Source organism: Harmonia axyridis, chromosome 1, assembly GCF_914767665.1.
Source record: "Harmonia axyridis chromosome 1, icHarAxyr1.1, whole genome shotgun sequence".
In the NCBI taxonomy this organism is placed as follows: domain Eukaryota; kingdom Metazoa; phylum Arthropoda; class Insecta; order Coleoptera; family Coccinellidae; genus Harmonia; species Harmonia axyridis.
This window is the reverse complement of record NC_059501.1, coordinates 6360546-6375191: the sequence shown is the minus strand read 5'-3', so window position 1 is coordinate 6375191 and position 14646 is coordinate 6360546. Positions and strand designations below refer to the sequence as shown.

At 37.1% G+C, this 14646-nt stretch overlaps 4 non-coding genes across 4 annotated transcripts; all 4 read left to right on the top strand.

Moving 5' to 3' along the window:
* Window positions 1-4429: 4429 nt before the first annotated feature.
* Trnar-ccu lies at window positions 4430-4502 on the top strand. The gene has a single exon. It is a non-coding gene; the product is annotated as a tRNA-Arg (tRNA).
* A 969-nt stretch (window positions 4503-5471) lies between these two features.
* Trnar-ccu lies at window positions 5472-5544 on the top strand. The gene has a single exon. It is a non-coding gene; the product is annotated as a tRNA-Arg (tRNA).
* Window positions 5545-5702: 158 nt separating this feature from the next.
* Window positions 5703-5775, top strand: Trnar-ccu. The gene has a single exon. It is a non-coding gene; the product is annotated as a tRNA-Arg (tRNA).
* A 4482-nt stretch (window positions 5776-10257) lies between these two features.
* On the top strand, window positions 10258-10330 carry Trnar-ccu. Its single transcript has one exon. It is a non-coding gene; the product is annotated as a tRNA-Arg (tRNA).
* Window positions 10331-14646: the final 4316 nt, after the last annotated feature.

Below are 14646 nucleotides of genomic sequence, written 5' to 3'. Positions count from 1 at the left end.
ATTTCAGTAGCATATAACTGGCACGGGGGTCAGAATGTGATTTAAAATGTAAGATGAATGAGGGAATGTTCACAGTCTGGGGCGCTTAACGACAGGGCAATGGATACTTGGCTTCCATGGAACTGCGTAGGGGAATGGAGCGTGGGTGGGGGGCAGCGGTAGGGGAGTGGAAGAGTGAAACATCAAGAACTCCTAGAATCCGGTTTTCTTTGGTATTTTATGTATGGATGATAGGAAAAACTAGAAACGATAAATCTCCGCGTGATGAACGCAGATAATGGTGACGTTTAATGGCTCTATCGGCCTCGAAGGACCAAGATTTATTAATTTCACGGTATGCATAATTCAAGTCGGCCGGGGCTTCGTTAATTATTCACGGAGTTGGGAAATATGTCGGTGAGACTGGACGACTTGACCGTTGTTGAATGCACGGAAGAATGGGAGTTTTGTTTGTTGGAGACGCGCATGCAATATTGTTCTGGAATTTTTGTTTGTTGAAACATTTTTTTTTATCACGCAACTAATTGATTGTGGATAATTTTTTCTTTGGGAACTTGTAAGAATTATGCCCTCTTTTTAATTTAATTTTTGAAATCAATTTTCATTACTTTACTCGTAAGCTTGAAAAATAGCTATTATTACAGATTCATGTATATTTTTCGAGATTGGCTAAAAAAGGGAAATATATTCGTATTTCCCGTGTTGTAATAAACAGTGTTCTTTTTGGTTGAAAAAATTCTTTGCAGTTCAATTTACAGGGTTAGGATTGAAATCAGGCGATCAGACTTTATCAGAACAAACATGATAATAGTTTGAGTACAGAGAATATGGAAAATTAACAATAGCAGCACTGTGTTAAATGAATAAAAACTGGGAAAAAACGACATACACACTAAAGAGTTATAGGGAGAATTATAAAATTGAAATCACTGTCATGAACATACTATTCAACAGTTTGTTTGGTCTTTCTTAGTTTTTGTATATTCAACAAAGTGTTACTACTGTTAATTTCCTATATCTGTACTCATACTAATCGTCTTTATTCGACTAAACTTGCCTTGATATAAGGATATAGAAGACACTTTGATTAAGTATAAAGATATAATTGATTGCCTGATACCAATGGTCCTAACCATGAAAATTGAACTGGTAAGAGATTCAGGTTGAAACATTGAAATTTTAATGGGAATATTAGACTTCTCGGGAGATAAAAGTGTTGAAACAATGAAAATTACATACTGAATCAATTAGAGCATCTAGAGTAGGGATTCACGGCATGGCTTGATATTCAAGCTACTTGGCTCAAGCTCAAGTAGCTTGGGCTGACTTGAAATCAAGTCAAGTTCAAGTCAAGTTTTTCAATATCAAGTGAAGTATTTATTTATTAAGTACTTGACTTAAAAAACTACTACTTGACTTAAGTTGATTTCAAGTCAAGCGCTACTTGAGCTTGAGTTCGAGCCAAGTAGCTTGAATATCAAGCCAAGCCGTAGATCCCTAATTCAGAGATTCACGACTTGACTTGATATTTAAGCTACTTGACTTGAAATCAAGTAAAGTTCAAGTCAGACATGATATTCAAGATATTTGACTTGAATTAAAGTCAAGTTCAAGTCAAGTAATAGTTTTTCAATGTCAAGTCGAATCAAGTAAAGAATTTATTATCAAGTACTTGAAAAATCAAGTACATTCTATGAAGCTACTTGATATTTAGTCGTTTTATTGTGTAGTATGCTTATCAATCAAAAAAATGATGAAATGAAATCTTATGAATACGTTATTCGGAAATTTTTCGAAGATACTGTTATGTGAAATAAATATCTGTAAATATGAAATATTCGGCCACTTTGATTTGAAAATGCAATTCCAGTTACATCTTTTTCACGTAATAGAATACCCTAAATTTACACCATCTGTTTTTTAATCAGCTGCCCTTCGTTGATTCCATCACCCTTTGTAGTTATTTTCAGCCGACTGACACCAAAGAAGTGTTATGATGTCATTATGTTTCTTATAGAATTACGCAGAACCACAATCAACAATGAATTGATTCATGGGAACAGTCTATAAATATCTCAATTCTCAACGGTCTCTTTACCATCGTTCTACCGTCTCTGGAGCAGATACTCAAAATGTTAGATTTCTAAAACTACCAAAATCTACCAACAGATTTCTACCTACAATTAATTTCAATACGAGAAACCAACTCGAAATGTTGCTTTGAAAATCAAGCTACTTTGGCTTGATGAATCCCTAAGAGCATCAGCTGAGTGAAAAGAAGTAGATGGAAGCCGTCGAAGGCGACCAAAATCTCAAAAATCAGCTTTTGGCAGTAATATTCTGGGACGTGCATGTTATATTGTTCATTGGCTGCCTTCACAGAAGTAAAAATACCAACCGTGAATATTATTGGATTGACTGAAAGCAGAAATTAAAAACAAACGTCCTCAAAAGCAATACTTTTGTCACACAGCGGTAAAAACACTGATCATATTAAAATAATTGAGTTTCCAAATGCTTAACAACCCAGATTATTCTGAAGATCTCCTAGAATGCACCAAAAAAATTGCTCTGATGAAGAAGTGATTTCCGAGATTGAAGCCTATTTCCAAAGCAAAGACGAATCTTTCTGCAGAAAAGGTAGCGGAAAGCTAGATGTACAAATCATTATTGAAGGAGAGAAGACGTGTTGATGAATAAAGTCGAATTTATAATAAAAAAATGTGGCTTCAAGGGTTGAGCCCGAGACTTATTGAATGAAGTGTTGTAGCTATCAATCATTCTTCGAATTAATCAAATTGAATGAATCCCTCATTGAGATGTGAAACTTGTCATGTGACTTACTATTTTTATACGCATAATAAGATTCTCTTATGTCTTTATCATCATACTGGCCAGAGTATATCTCCTGTAAAAACGAAAAACCAGCAATAATAAAAACGGACGAAAAATCAAATAACCGAAAACTTTTATCTGACGCTGTAACACCTAGTAACACCCTTCCCTTCATCTCCACATGTGCAATTCCCCAAGAAAAAACTCGATTAAACCCCCACCACGCCTCCTTCATCCACCTTCTGGAAGTTCATGTGGTGGAATATTGCTTTTTGGTGAGATATGCGAAAAAACTAAAATGAAAATGTCCCTTAGGTGTCCCAGGGGCGTCGTGCGAGGGGCGGGGAAGCCTCCCGATAACGACTTCCCGTCTGCGCCCCGCGGAAATGTATGCATAGAGCCCGCTTCTTCTTATTCTTCTTCTTCTTCATTCTTTGGGCGTCGTTTTCGCCTGTTTTACATGCATTGAATTTCTAACGATTATGCGGGCCCGATTTAGTGTGCGATTATGCCTTAATGCGATATTAAGCTTTTCATCCGAGTAGATGGTCCTTCAAGGAGGCTGGATGGAGGTGTTTCGGGGTCTCGAATTGATTGGGTAGATGGCTCTGTTCACCTAATAAGGTTCTTTGGGAGTTTTGCTAGAAGGGGATTTTTACTTTGGAGAAGTTGAGTTGGATTTAGGCTGGGTAGGAATGGAAGAAAGGCCATCTGTTTGTTTTTGAAGGGTTATTGATTGTTTTTTACGATAAGAACCTTAGAAATCGTTTCACAGAAAATTTTTTCAAAAGCTTATGAAATAAAGGGTGTTTTTTAGAGCTATAGAACTTTAAATTGCAATAAAACAACGATGGATTATTCGATTGACATGAATTTTATTTATCCGCAAGATAATCTTGTGGCATTACTTTTTAAATATGATTTCTGGCATATGACCGCCACGGCTGGCTCGGATGTAGTCCAATCTGGACGTCCAATTTTCGATTACTTTTTCCAACATTTGTGGCCGGATATCGGCAATAACACGGCGAATGTTGTCTTCCAAATGATCAAGGGTTTGTGGCTTATCTGCATAGACCAATGACTTCACATAGCCCCACAGAAAGTAGTCTAGTGGAAATGAAAGAAAATCAGTCCCCTCTCCAGAACGTTTCACTAAACAGTTTTGGAAAGAGATACTCAAAAACGAATAATTAACAAATTTAAAAAAAAGTTGTATCTTATAAACACGTATTTTGATAAATAATATATTTGGAAAAAAATTTGCGAAACTTCGAAATCTGCTCCCACATAAAAATCTCATATATTCATGTAGTTGTTGCAAAAATAACCTATAGGTATTTATTTCAGTCGATCGGTCTAAAAGTAAAGTGTGTATTTTCGGTGAGAATAGAATTTAAAATAGAAAGTTTGTATACTAAGATAGGTCAAGATCAATCTTTGATTCAACAAGATTGTAGTAATGAATTTAACTGAATTCACTTCGAAAATGATTTATTGTATTATTTTCATTATATTTATACATACATATACTAATTTTGCGTCACTTATTTCCAGATTAGAATCTGCCCCTATGCTAAAATGTCACAACTAAGCCCCAGTGGCCTAATGGATAAGGCATCGGCCTCCTAAGCCGGGGATTGTGGGTTCGAGTCCCATCTGGGGTACGTTTATTTTTTACAGATTTTGACTAAACTGATATTCTAACTTACTTGTTTCTCCACTTTTCGATAACCAGAATTCCTACGGTAATTTTAGTGCTTATTCTAAGTGACTTATTTTCAGATTAGAACCGGCCTCAATATTAGGGATTCATGGCTTGACTTGATATTCGAGCTACTCGGCTTGAGCTTGACTTGAAATCAACTCAAGTTCAAGTCAGATAGTATTTTTTCAATGCCAAGACAAATATTTATTTCTTGAGTACTTGAATTAACATTGAAAAACTACTACTTGACTGGAACTTGAGTTGATTTCAAGTAAAGCTCAAGCCTGGTTTGAAATACAGGGAAGATTGTAAACCAACATTTATTGCGCACAAGATCTTGACCTTTCCTTGTATCTATATTTTAGAGTCATTACTTCACGCTCATAAAAACAAGAATGATTACATTAGAGTTGGAAGCACCCATGAGTATAGTACTAGAGGTAGAAATATCTTTTGAAACAAGATTTTTGTAGACTGACTTCATCCCAAAAGGGGCCGTTTTATATGTTCATCAAGTTATATAACAAAATTCCATCTTATTATCAAGTTATGTCCTTAAATATTTTCAAAAATTCTGTAAAGAATATTTTAATGAAAGGTTCATTTTACGACATTGATGAGTTTTTAAATTGTGATCTAAACCAATACCTGTGAGAAATTTTTGTTTTTTGCCCAGATTGTCTCTGATTTGTTCGTTGATATATTCATTCCTTGAATTGTTATATTATATTGTTATATTTAATTGTGTTATATGTGTGTATATAGTACATATATTTGTTAATGTAAATATGAAGATTTATCCCTATATTTTATATTGACGAGTGCAAACATTGTTTTTCAATTGTAAAGCATGAATAAAGATTACCAAGAAGCTTGAATATCAATCTAAGCCGTGAATCTCTACTCAATACATAATTATTACAACAACGCCCCAGTGGCCTAATGGATAAGGCATCGGCCTCCTAAGCCGGGGATTGTGGGTTCGAGTCCCATCTGGGGTACTAAACTTTTTTGTCATATATTTCGACTGTACTGATATTCTAAGTTACTTTTTTCTCTACCTTCCGATAACTTCAATCCGTACGGTAATTTTAGTACTTATTCTAAATTACTCATTTTCAGGTTAGAATCCGCCTCATTACATATTTGTTACAACAACGCCCCAGTGGCCTAATGGATAAGGCATCGGCCTCCTAAGCCGGGGATTGTGGGTTCGAGTCCCATCTGGGGTACGTAATTTTTTTTTACAAATTCCGTTTATGCTGATTTTCTGAGTTACTTATTTCTCCACTTTCCTATAACTAACAAACGTACGGCAATATAAGTTGAATTATTTGAGACATTTCATGTAATTACATAGTTATATAACTTTTGATTTAATCGTGAAACTATTGGCACCTTAAAGTATTACTTCATCAGTCTGCTACTAAATATCTGTTTTCAAGAGCCGAAAAAAGGCACTGCTTCAATACATCCAATATTTTAACCAGCAATTTTTTTTTTGAATTGATGGTGGGTTCAATTGAGCAGCAGGCCATCGAACAATTATTCAAAAATATATGTCCTGACTCTGACCCTCTCAGTCCTCTTCGAGAATTCTCAGAAGCTCAAAGCTACAGACTACAAGTTAAGGGGGATTACCACCACGTGGCTTTCCGCGTACCCGCGTAACTTTGGGACCCATTCATTTCCCCTCTGGCGCTCCTGCCTCGACCAATCTTTGAACGGTATACGAAGTTGTACATTCACTTCATCCACGTTCTCTTTTCGAAGCAAATATGTATTATCAATTGTAAGTAAATAAATAATATTTCAAAGGCCACAGCGGAATAACAATCACTTAAAAAGGCCCGGTATTATATGTAGATTAATTTATATTCCACTTGTCTATTCACATTATAAAAGAGTCCCATAAGTCAAAGTAACTTTCGATTGTGATCAATTTATAAGTAAGTACATATAACTATGTAAATATTATATTCAACATCAAGTTTACGTAATAACCTCAATTATTCATTCATAATAAACTTGCAGAACGCATTGATATTCTCCCAGGAGTTCCAAATTCAAAAACGGGCCCCAAAGTGATGATTTTTCAAATGAACGAGTGTTATAATGAGCCTTTTGTACGAGTATTAGGTATATGTTATTCTCTCTAATTCACTGGATATGTATTGAAGTTAATATAATATTTCTATAAATATCGCTTGGTGATTTTCGCATTAAAAAATGTTGGTTGGTAGAACAGTTTCAATATCACAAATTTGACAAATAAAAGATAAATCGGTGATAGGAGAATTTCGAGTACCAACATAATAGTACATAATATTGAAATATTACCATGAAATCTATGTGTAATTTGCTACAGAATTGGAGGAATATTATTTTCGTAGGAAAAAATTTTATTTGACGAGTGATACTCCCTCCCTAATCTTTTGAAAGCAACTACATTTTATTATCTTCACATCAAGCATCAAACTGATATAAGTATATTTTCAAATGACTGATCTGAATGCCTTCAGAATATTGCAGTTGATACAGGTGGAAAAAGCGTGGACACTCTCCAAAAGCGGATTGTTTAATTTCTGAATTTCAATAAATTCGAATGAAAAAGAGAGAACATAATGGAATATACAAAACAAACATCCGAAATAACACAACTATCGAACAGTATTTCAATCCAACCTTTCATCAATATCCCTCCCCTGCTAACTTTTCTTCTATAACAATCTAATCTCGAGAATCGTCCACGAAATAAAGCGAAAAATTCCACCAAACCCAAACACCTACAAAAACCCCGAATAAAGGTAATTGATCGTCCGCCATCAGTCAAACTGTTCGCAGTCCCCGCAACAATACGCAATTGTGCCTTTAGAGAACATAAAGGCGCCCTCAACTCCTTTCGAATGGACCATCAAGCCACCGATCGGCCATAGACACAGTCATCCAATCGCCATCGAAAACAACCGCATAAATAAGATGGCACAAAAGAAACGTCAAGATTTTTATAGTTTGTATGGGGTTTCGAACACGGGCCCGGCCCGTAAAACACTCCATTACGGTTGACGTTTCAATGAGTCGCCTGTCAGTTTTACGGCCCGTCGGACATCAAGTAGCCCGGAGTCATGAGCGTAAACAACGGGCGGGGGCATCGCGGAGAGAAACACCTGAGATTCCCACGGAAGATTGGGCGGGCCGATATAAGGTATCGTTTTTTGGTTCACGTGATTTTTGGAGAGAGAGAGTTTCGAGGCTGGGTAGGCTGTGGAATTCGAGGCAGCTGGCTCGAATAAATCGGATTGGAGGGACACAAGTGAATTAAGATTGTTGAATTATGATTTCGGTTTGGATTGAACAAGTTTTTTATCGTACCTCGTACCTGCTTTGTGATACTTGTTTTATTAACTGAACAACCGTGCAGTATTCGAAGATTGCAGTATTCCATGTTTTAAAGGACAATAAAGTCAAACTTTTGATTTTTAATCAGTTTCTTGTTTGGTTGTCTTTGATTCACAACCACTTTGTGAATATTGTCATCCTTATTAACTGTTAAAAATTTTGTCAATAAAAATATTGTATTGTCAATTATTATATAAATGGTTCAGATTGAACTGTAGTGGTTCTGTGTATTGAATTGTTGTGCTGTCAGATCCTATAGCAATTGATAAAGTAGGACCCGTTGCACCAAACTTCTTGTCAACCTATCTCTTGGCACTCTTTATTCCTCAAATTAATAATAAGAGTTTATTCAGAACATTACATAAATAAACTCTATAATACTGTAGAGTTAAGTTTGAAATAAGTAATAACAATAATTATATCTACATTGTACAACAACATTCAGAATTGAAAACTACGAAGTAAAAAGCCGAAGAAAATGTTGTGCATCAGGTTCTTATATTTCTCAATGTTATTTTTGTGCAACATCGTTATTTTTCATTTGAAAATTTGGCAAAATGCAAAGTGAAGAGTTGCGATCCAATAGCAATTGATAATGATCCGTTGCACCAAACTTCTTGACAACTTTTCATTTTGCACTCTTTATTCCCCAAATCAAAAATTATACATTGCACAACAGCATTCAGAATTGAAAACTACGAAGTAAAAAGCAAAACAAAATTGTGCAACGGATTCTAGTATTTCTCAATGCTGTTGTTGTGCAACGTAATTATTTTTCATTTGAAAATTTGACAATGCGCAAAGTGAAAAACTGCGAAGAAGATTGGTGCAATAGATCCCTATTACCTTAGCTGTGTAGTCCTATACAAAATTCCATGAATCAAACTTAAAATGAATTAAAGTCATTTCCACAAATATTCTTATGTTTACAACAATTGTTTCGCCAACAGTGTAGCTTCCTCAGATTACATCTCAAATGATGTAAAACAGACTAAATGATTGCAAATTATTACAACCAATTTCAGATGACAATAATTATCAAGAGATTAAGCAATTTGTTGAATGAATTTTGTGTGCACTTACCTCGTGAGTTAAAAGAGATGGTGTCTGTGAATTCACCCCCTAATCTGGTGGCAGAAGGTGGTTATGTGGATAGGTGAAAGGGATGATTAACCTCTTCTGCACTGGCTTCGTGGTTATCACTCAATTCGAGTATCACACAATTCACTCGAAATTGCTCAATCAGTTTTTAACAGAAGAACAGGAATTGAAAATGTATAAAGATGACAGATGAATTTTGAGTAAGCAATGAACTTAAGTTTGATAAATTTTCGAATAGATAAGCACAGTTTGACACTTGAGAAAATTATTAATTAATGGCGATGTTTGTTTACTGACCGGGTTCATTCCGCGGCCGCAGGTGGCGCCAACAAACAACAAATTTTCTCCAGGAGCTACAGGGTACATTCACGACGTAACACAGAGATTCTAGAATCTAGAGCAACTTATATAGGTACCTAGGTGACAAAAATTTGAACTTTGACCTAAAAAACATGAAAACTAGAAAGGAAATTATAAACTTTTCAGGTTTATTAGACATTTGCTGCCTGTGAACATCAAATAATGGGTATGCATTTACTCATTTACATCTGTATGTTCATTCCAGAGAATTTTATGGGAATTATAGCTATTTATTTCAAGAGATTCTATAAAATGGTTATTCTTGTGCTATTATATTCCATGGAAAATTTGGAAATTACCATTAAATGAACGCCCTAATCTTTTGAATGTTTCAGATATATGTTGAAAGTACACTATCTAAAGTATAACTTCTCTGGTGGGCAGTGGCGACACCATCTTTCAAAAACAGGGGGGCAAGGGGGAGCCGGATTTTCTTTGGGGGGCCAAAGTAAATCGGAATAATACGCGAAAATTTTTTTTCTGTCGATCTATTTTAGCCTTAGTATGTCAAATTTTAGGGGAGACCAGCAACATTTCAGGGGGGGAGCTCGGCCTCCCCTGGTTCCCCCCTAGTGTCGCCACTGCTGGTGGGTATGTGGGATATGTTTGGAACCGGATAAGTATGCTATTTCTAAGAATACTTCAACAGAATTCACCTTGCACATGCAGATTACAGATTTTCATATTGAATCAAACATTTATAATGAATTAATGAATCCCAAATCAAATATGAATAAATATTTTGATCGAATACAGTCTAAATAGTATGTTAGTCAATAGTACTTAAACCACTCTTAGTATTTTAAGTCGCCTTCCGCTTCAAGTCAAACTCAACGCTCAGTGTTTACAACAACGCCCCAGTGGCCTAATGGATAAGGCATCGGCCTCCTAAGCCGGGGATTGTGGGTTCGAGTCCCATCTGGGGTACAAAATTTTTTTACTTCGTTGATGTTCTAAATAACTTCACATTATCCTATACTAAACTTCCTTATTGTAGTTTTTGCGTGATATTTTGAGAAAATTCAAGTTTGATTTCAATCCCGACCTTGTTCTCTTCGTTAGAAACTTGGCTCCTTAACGTAGTATTAAGTATATCATCTGATTACCTGCCTGCTGTTAAATATATCCCAAACTACAAGCTCGTCTCATATTTTAAGGAGTAATCTCATCTGAATCACAGGTGACTTCAATTAAGTGGCAGACCATCAACGGTATATCGCGCAGTCAAGCTGCTTTTCTTGTCGGCATGTTCATAAAGTAGAATAATCTGGACCTCTGTATAGGTGGGTGGTCCCATTTCGAAAAGCTTCAGATCTGGTTTTAGTCCCTGCTCGAACGATCGTAGAAATTGGATGATTAAAAGAAAATGATTGGTTGAAATCCATTTGAACTGACGCCCTTATTAGTTTTGAATGTTTTTTAGTAGAGGGATTTCAATATTTTAAATTGGTGTGTTTACACGTTTACTAGAATGACGTATAAGTATTTAGGTAATCGTGGATGGGTGTTATTCACCCTGTTAAAAAATATTTTCAAATATAAATTTCGTATTAAGACCCCTTTCCAAATCTAACGAAATTTTTTTCAAATCCCCCTTGAAAGAATTCAATTTATACATACTGATTTATAGTAGCAATAATGCACCTAAGAACGTGCCGAGAATGGTTTCAATGCTTAAAAAACGTTGGTTTTGACGACGAAGACCAGCATGGCGGTGGAAAGGAAGGTTTTCGAAGATGCAGAATAAGAGGCATTACTTGATACAGGGTCGTGTCAAACGCAACAAGAAGTGGCAGGATCATTGGCAGTGACGAAACAAGCCATTTAAAAACGCCTGAAAGTCATGAGAATGATTTAGAAACAAGGAAATTGAGTGCAATACAAGTTCGAACCGAGAGATGTTGAACGACGTTTGTTTGCTTATGAACAGCTGCTTGCAAGGCAAAGACATAAGGGACTGGAGACGAAAAATTGCTTCATTACGATAATCCCAAGCGCAGAAAAACATGGGGATATCCCGGCCATGCTTCCACGTCGACGGCCAAACCGAATATTCACGGTTCCAAGGTCATGATGCTTAGTATTTGGTGGGACCAGCTCGGCGTAGTGTATTATGAATGGTTAAAACCGACTGGAAACAATCACAGGCGATCGTTATCGAACGCAATTAATGCATTTGAGCCGAGCATTGAAACACAAACGGCCGCAAAACGAGAGACATGATAAAGTGATTTCTTGGAAAAGTTGAAAGTTTTCGGACTATCTTTTGTTTCGATCAACGGAAAATAGCCCTGCAGACCAGCACTTCCGGTATTATGAAAAAGTAAAAAATTGGATCTCTTCAAAAGATGACTAGTTTTTTCAACGCGGGATTCGTACGCTGCCGGAAGATGGGAGGAAGTAGTGGCCAGCGATAGACAAAACTTCGAATCATAAATGTATAACCAGTTTTTTCAATAAGGCCTCGAATTTCGGAAAAAAACGGCTGAAGCAAAATTGTACGCCTATGTGCCTTACATGACCATTAGAGAAATGAGGAAATTAAGGATATCTGTGGTCTACAAGACGTGATAAGATGAGCCATAACAAGATAAAGACTATGGAGAGAGACCACATATATAAGACGCTTGACAATCGACCACACTAAACAGTAAAAACAGAGAAACCCAACACCAAGACCATCAAAGCATTGGTACGAAAGTTGGACTCATCTCAAGGATGAGGAGCATTGCATAAAACATAGAACTAAGTCCTAACGTAAGAAAAAAACGAATATTTAGTTAACTTCATTGAAAAGAAGGGTCAAGAACATAACATCCCTTAGAACTGCCGTCTCCCCGAATTCGCAGTAAACAAAACAACCCCATCCGAGAGGAATCAAAACGTCCTATCTAAAATCAAACTCAGAACGAAACAAGACGGGAACTCCATAACGGAAATTGGGCCTCTCCCGAACTCCCCCTCCCCCTGCACACCCTCCAGACGAACGGAAAAGCCGATCTGCAATGGAGACGTCGTTGCAACCCCGCCGTTATCTTTCGTCTCTAAATAAAAGCGAACTTAAGATAAATATAAAGATAACCGGATCGGTCCAGATCAGCCGGAGTGTCTCAGAATTGATTAAAATGGTACTACGAACGGTCGGGTTAAGCTTCTTTGCTACGCTGGGGTTTTGCTAAGTAGGGGGAGACGCAGACGATGAGGGTTTTGAGATCGAAACGTATACGAAATGGGGTAGCTGTTTTCGATAATCGAGATTTATCAAAAATAGATTGCTTTGTAATAAAGGGTGTTTTTTTTAGAGCTAGAGAAATTCAAATTGCAATAAAACAACGATGGATTATTCGATTGACATGAATTTTATTTATCCGCAAGATAATCTTGTGGCATTACATTTTAAATATGATTTCTGGCATATGACCGCCACGGCTGGCTCGGATGTAGTCCAATCTGGACGTTCAATTTTCGATGATTTTTTCCAACATTTGTGGCCGTATATCGGCAATAACACGGCGTTTGTTGTCTTCCAAATGGTCAAGGGTTTGTGGCTTATCCGCATAGACCAATGACTTTACATCTCTCTCTCTAGTCGTTCCATCATTGCTGATGATCGTGATTCCCTCCTATACGCTCGGTCAGTTGTTTCCACCTCGCTCTATCCTCTGCATCTCGAAGAGCCTGAAAGAATGGGCGGGTCGTACTTTGTTGAACTTGGTCGGTCCATCTAGTCGGTGATCTACCTCTCGCTCTCTTACCCGGAACATTTCCCGACACAATTAGTTTCTCCAGGTTGTCTCCATCTCGGCGGGCTATATGACCGAAAAACTGAAGAACGCGCTGCAAGCAGATGGACGATAGTCTGGTTCTTATCTTCAACTCACTTAAAACAGAAACGTTAGTGCGATGAGCTGTCCAAGGTATTCGCAGCATTCGCCTCCAACACCACAATTCAAACGCGTCAATTTTCTGACGTTCAGACGACCGCAGAGTCCAGGTTTCAGCACCATACAGGAAGACAGAGAAGACAAGAGCTCTAACAAGTCTCACCTTTACACTCTTAGAAATCGAGCGGTCTCTCCATACTTTAGTTAACCGGGTCATGGCGCTCTTTGCCATGATTATGCGCCTTCGTACTTCCGCTTCGCAGTTTCCATCACTAGTTATGGAAGAACCCAAGTAATTGAAACTGTCTACCAGGTCATATTGGCTCAGAAGGCCCGTCAACCGTAACGTGCCGAATCTATCGACTATCATTATTTTAGTCTTTATTTTATTTATTTTCAAACCGACATTTGTTTGACTTTACATAGCCCCACAGAAAGTAGTCTAGCGGTGTTAAATCACAAGATCTTGGAGGCCAATTCACAGGTCCAAAACGTGAAATTAGGCGGTCACCAAACGTGTTTTTCAATAAATCGATTGTGGCACGAGCTGTATGACATGTTGCGCCGTCTTGTTGGTACCACAGCTCCTGGACATCATGGTTGTTCAATTCAGGAATGACAGAGTTAGTAATCATGGCTCTATACCGATCACCATTGACTGTAACGTTCTGGCCATCATCGTTTTTGATCATCGTTTATGATAGTACGGACCAATGATTCCACCAGCCCATGAAGCGCACCAAACAGTCAGTTTTTCTGGATTTAACGGTGTTTCGACATACACTTGAGGAATAGCTTCACTCCAAAAGCGGCAGTTTTGTTTGTTGACGTATCCATTCAACCAGAAGTGCGCTTCATCGCTAAACAAAATAAAATGGACGTAGTGCGCGATACGTATTCCGCACAGAACCATTAATTTCCAAATAAAATAGCACTATTTGCAAGCGTTGTTCAGGCGTGAGTCTATTCATGATGAATTGCCAAATCAAACTGAGAATAAATCACTTGACAGCTGTTAAATTGGTCGCCATCTTGAACAGTAATGCCAACTTAAAGTTATAATATATACCTCAAAAAAAAAAAAACACCCGTAGATACTTTCGACTCTTACTCGTAGATAGGTTGCAGTCAAGAAATATTGGGTTAAATTTCATTTTTACCTGAACTTATTTCCAATTGTATTTTAACTTCCAGATACTAGAACTGCCAGATTAAAGTCACGCAAACCTTTATGGAATAATACCTCTCTTCAATCTAACGAAAGTGGCAAGGAAATTTGGCGTTCGGAATTTAGTTCTTGTATTGTCTTCAACAAAAGTCTAATCATTGATCCTTCAGAAAAAGTTCTAGGTTTAAATT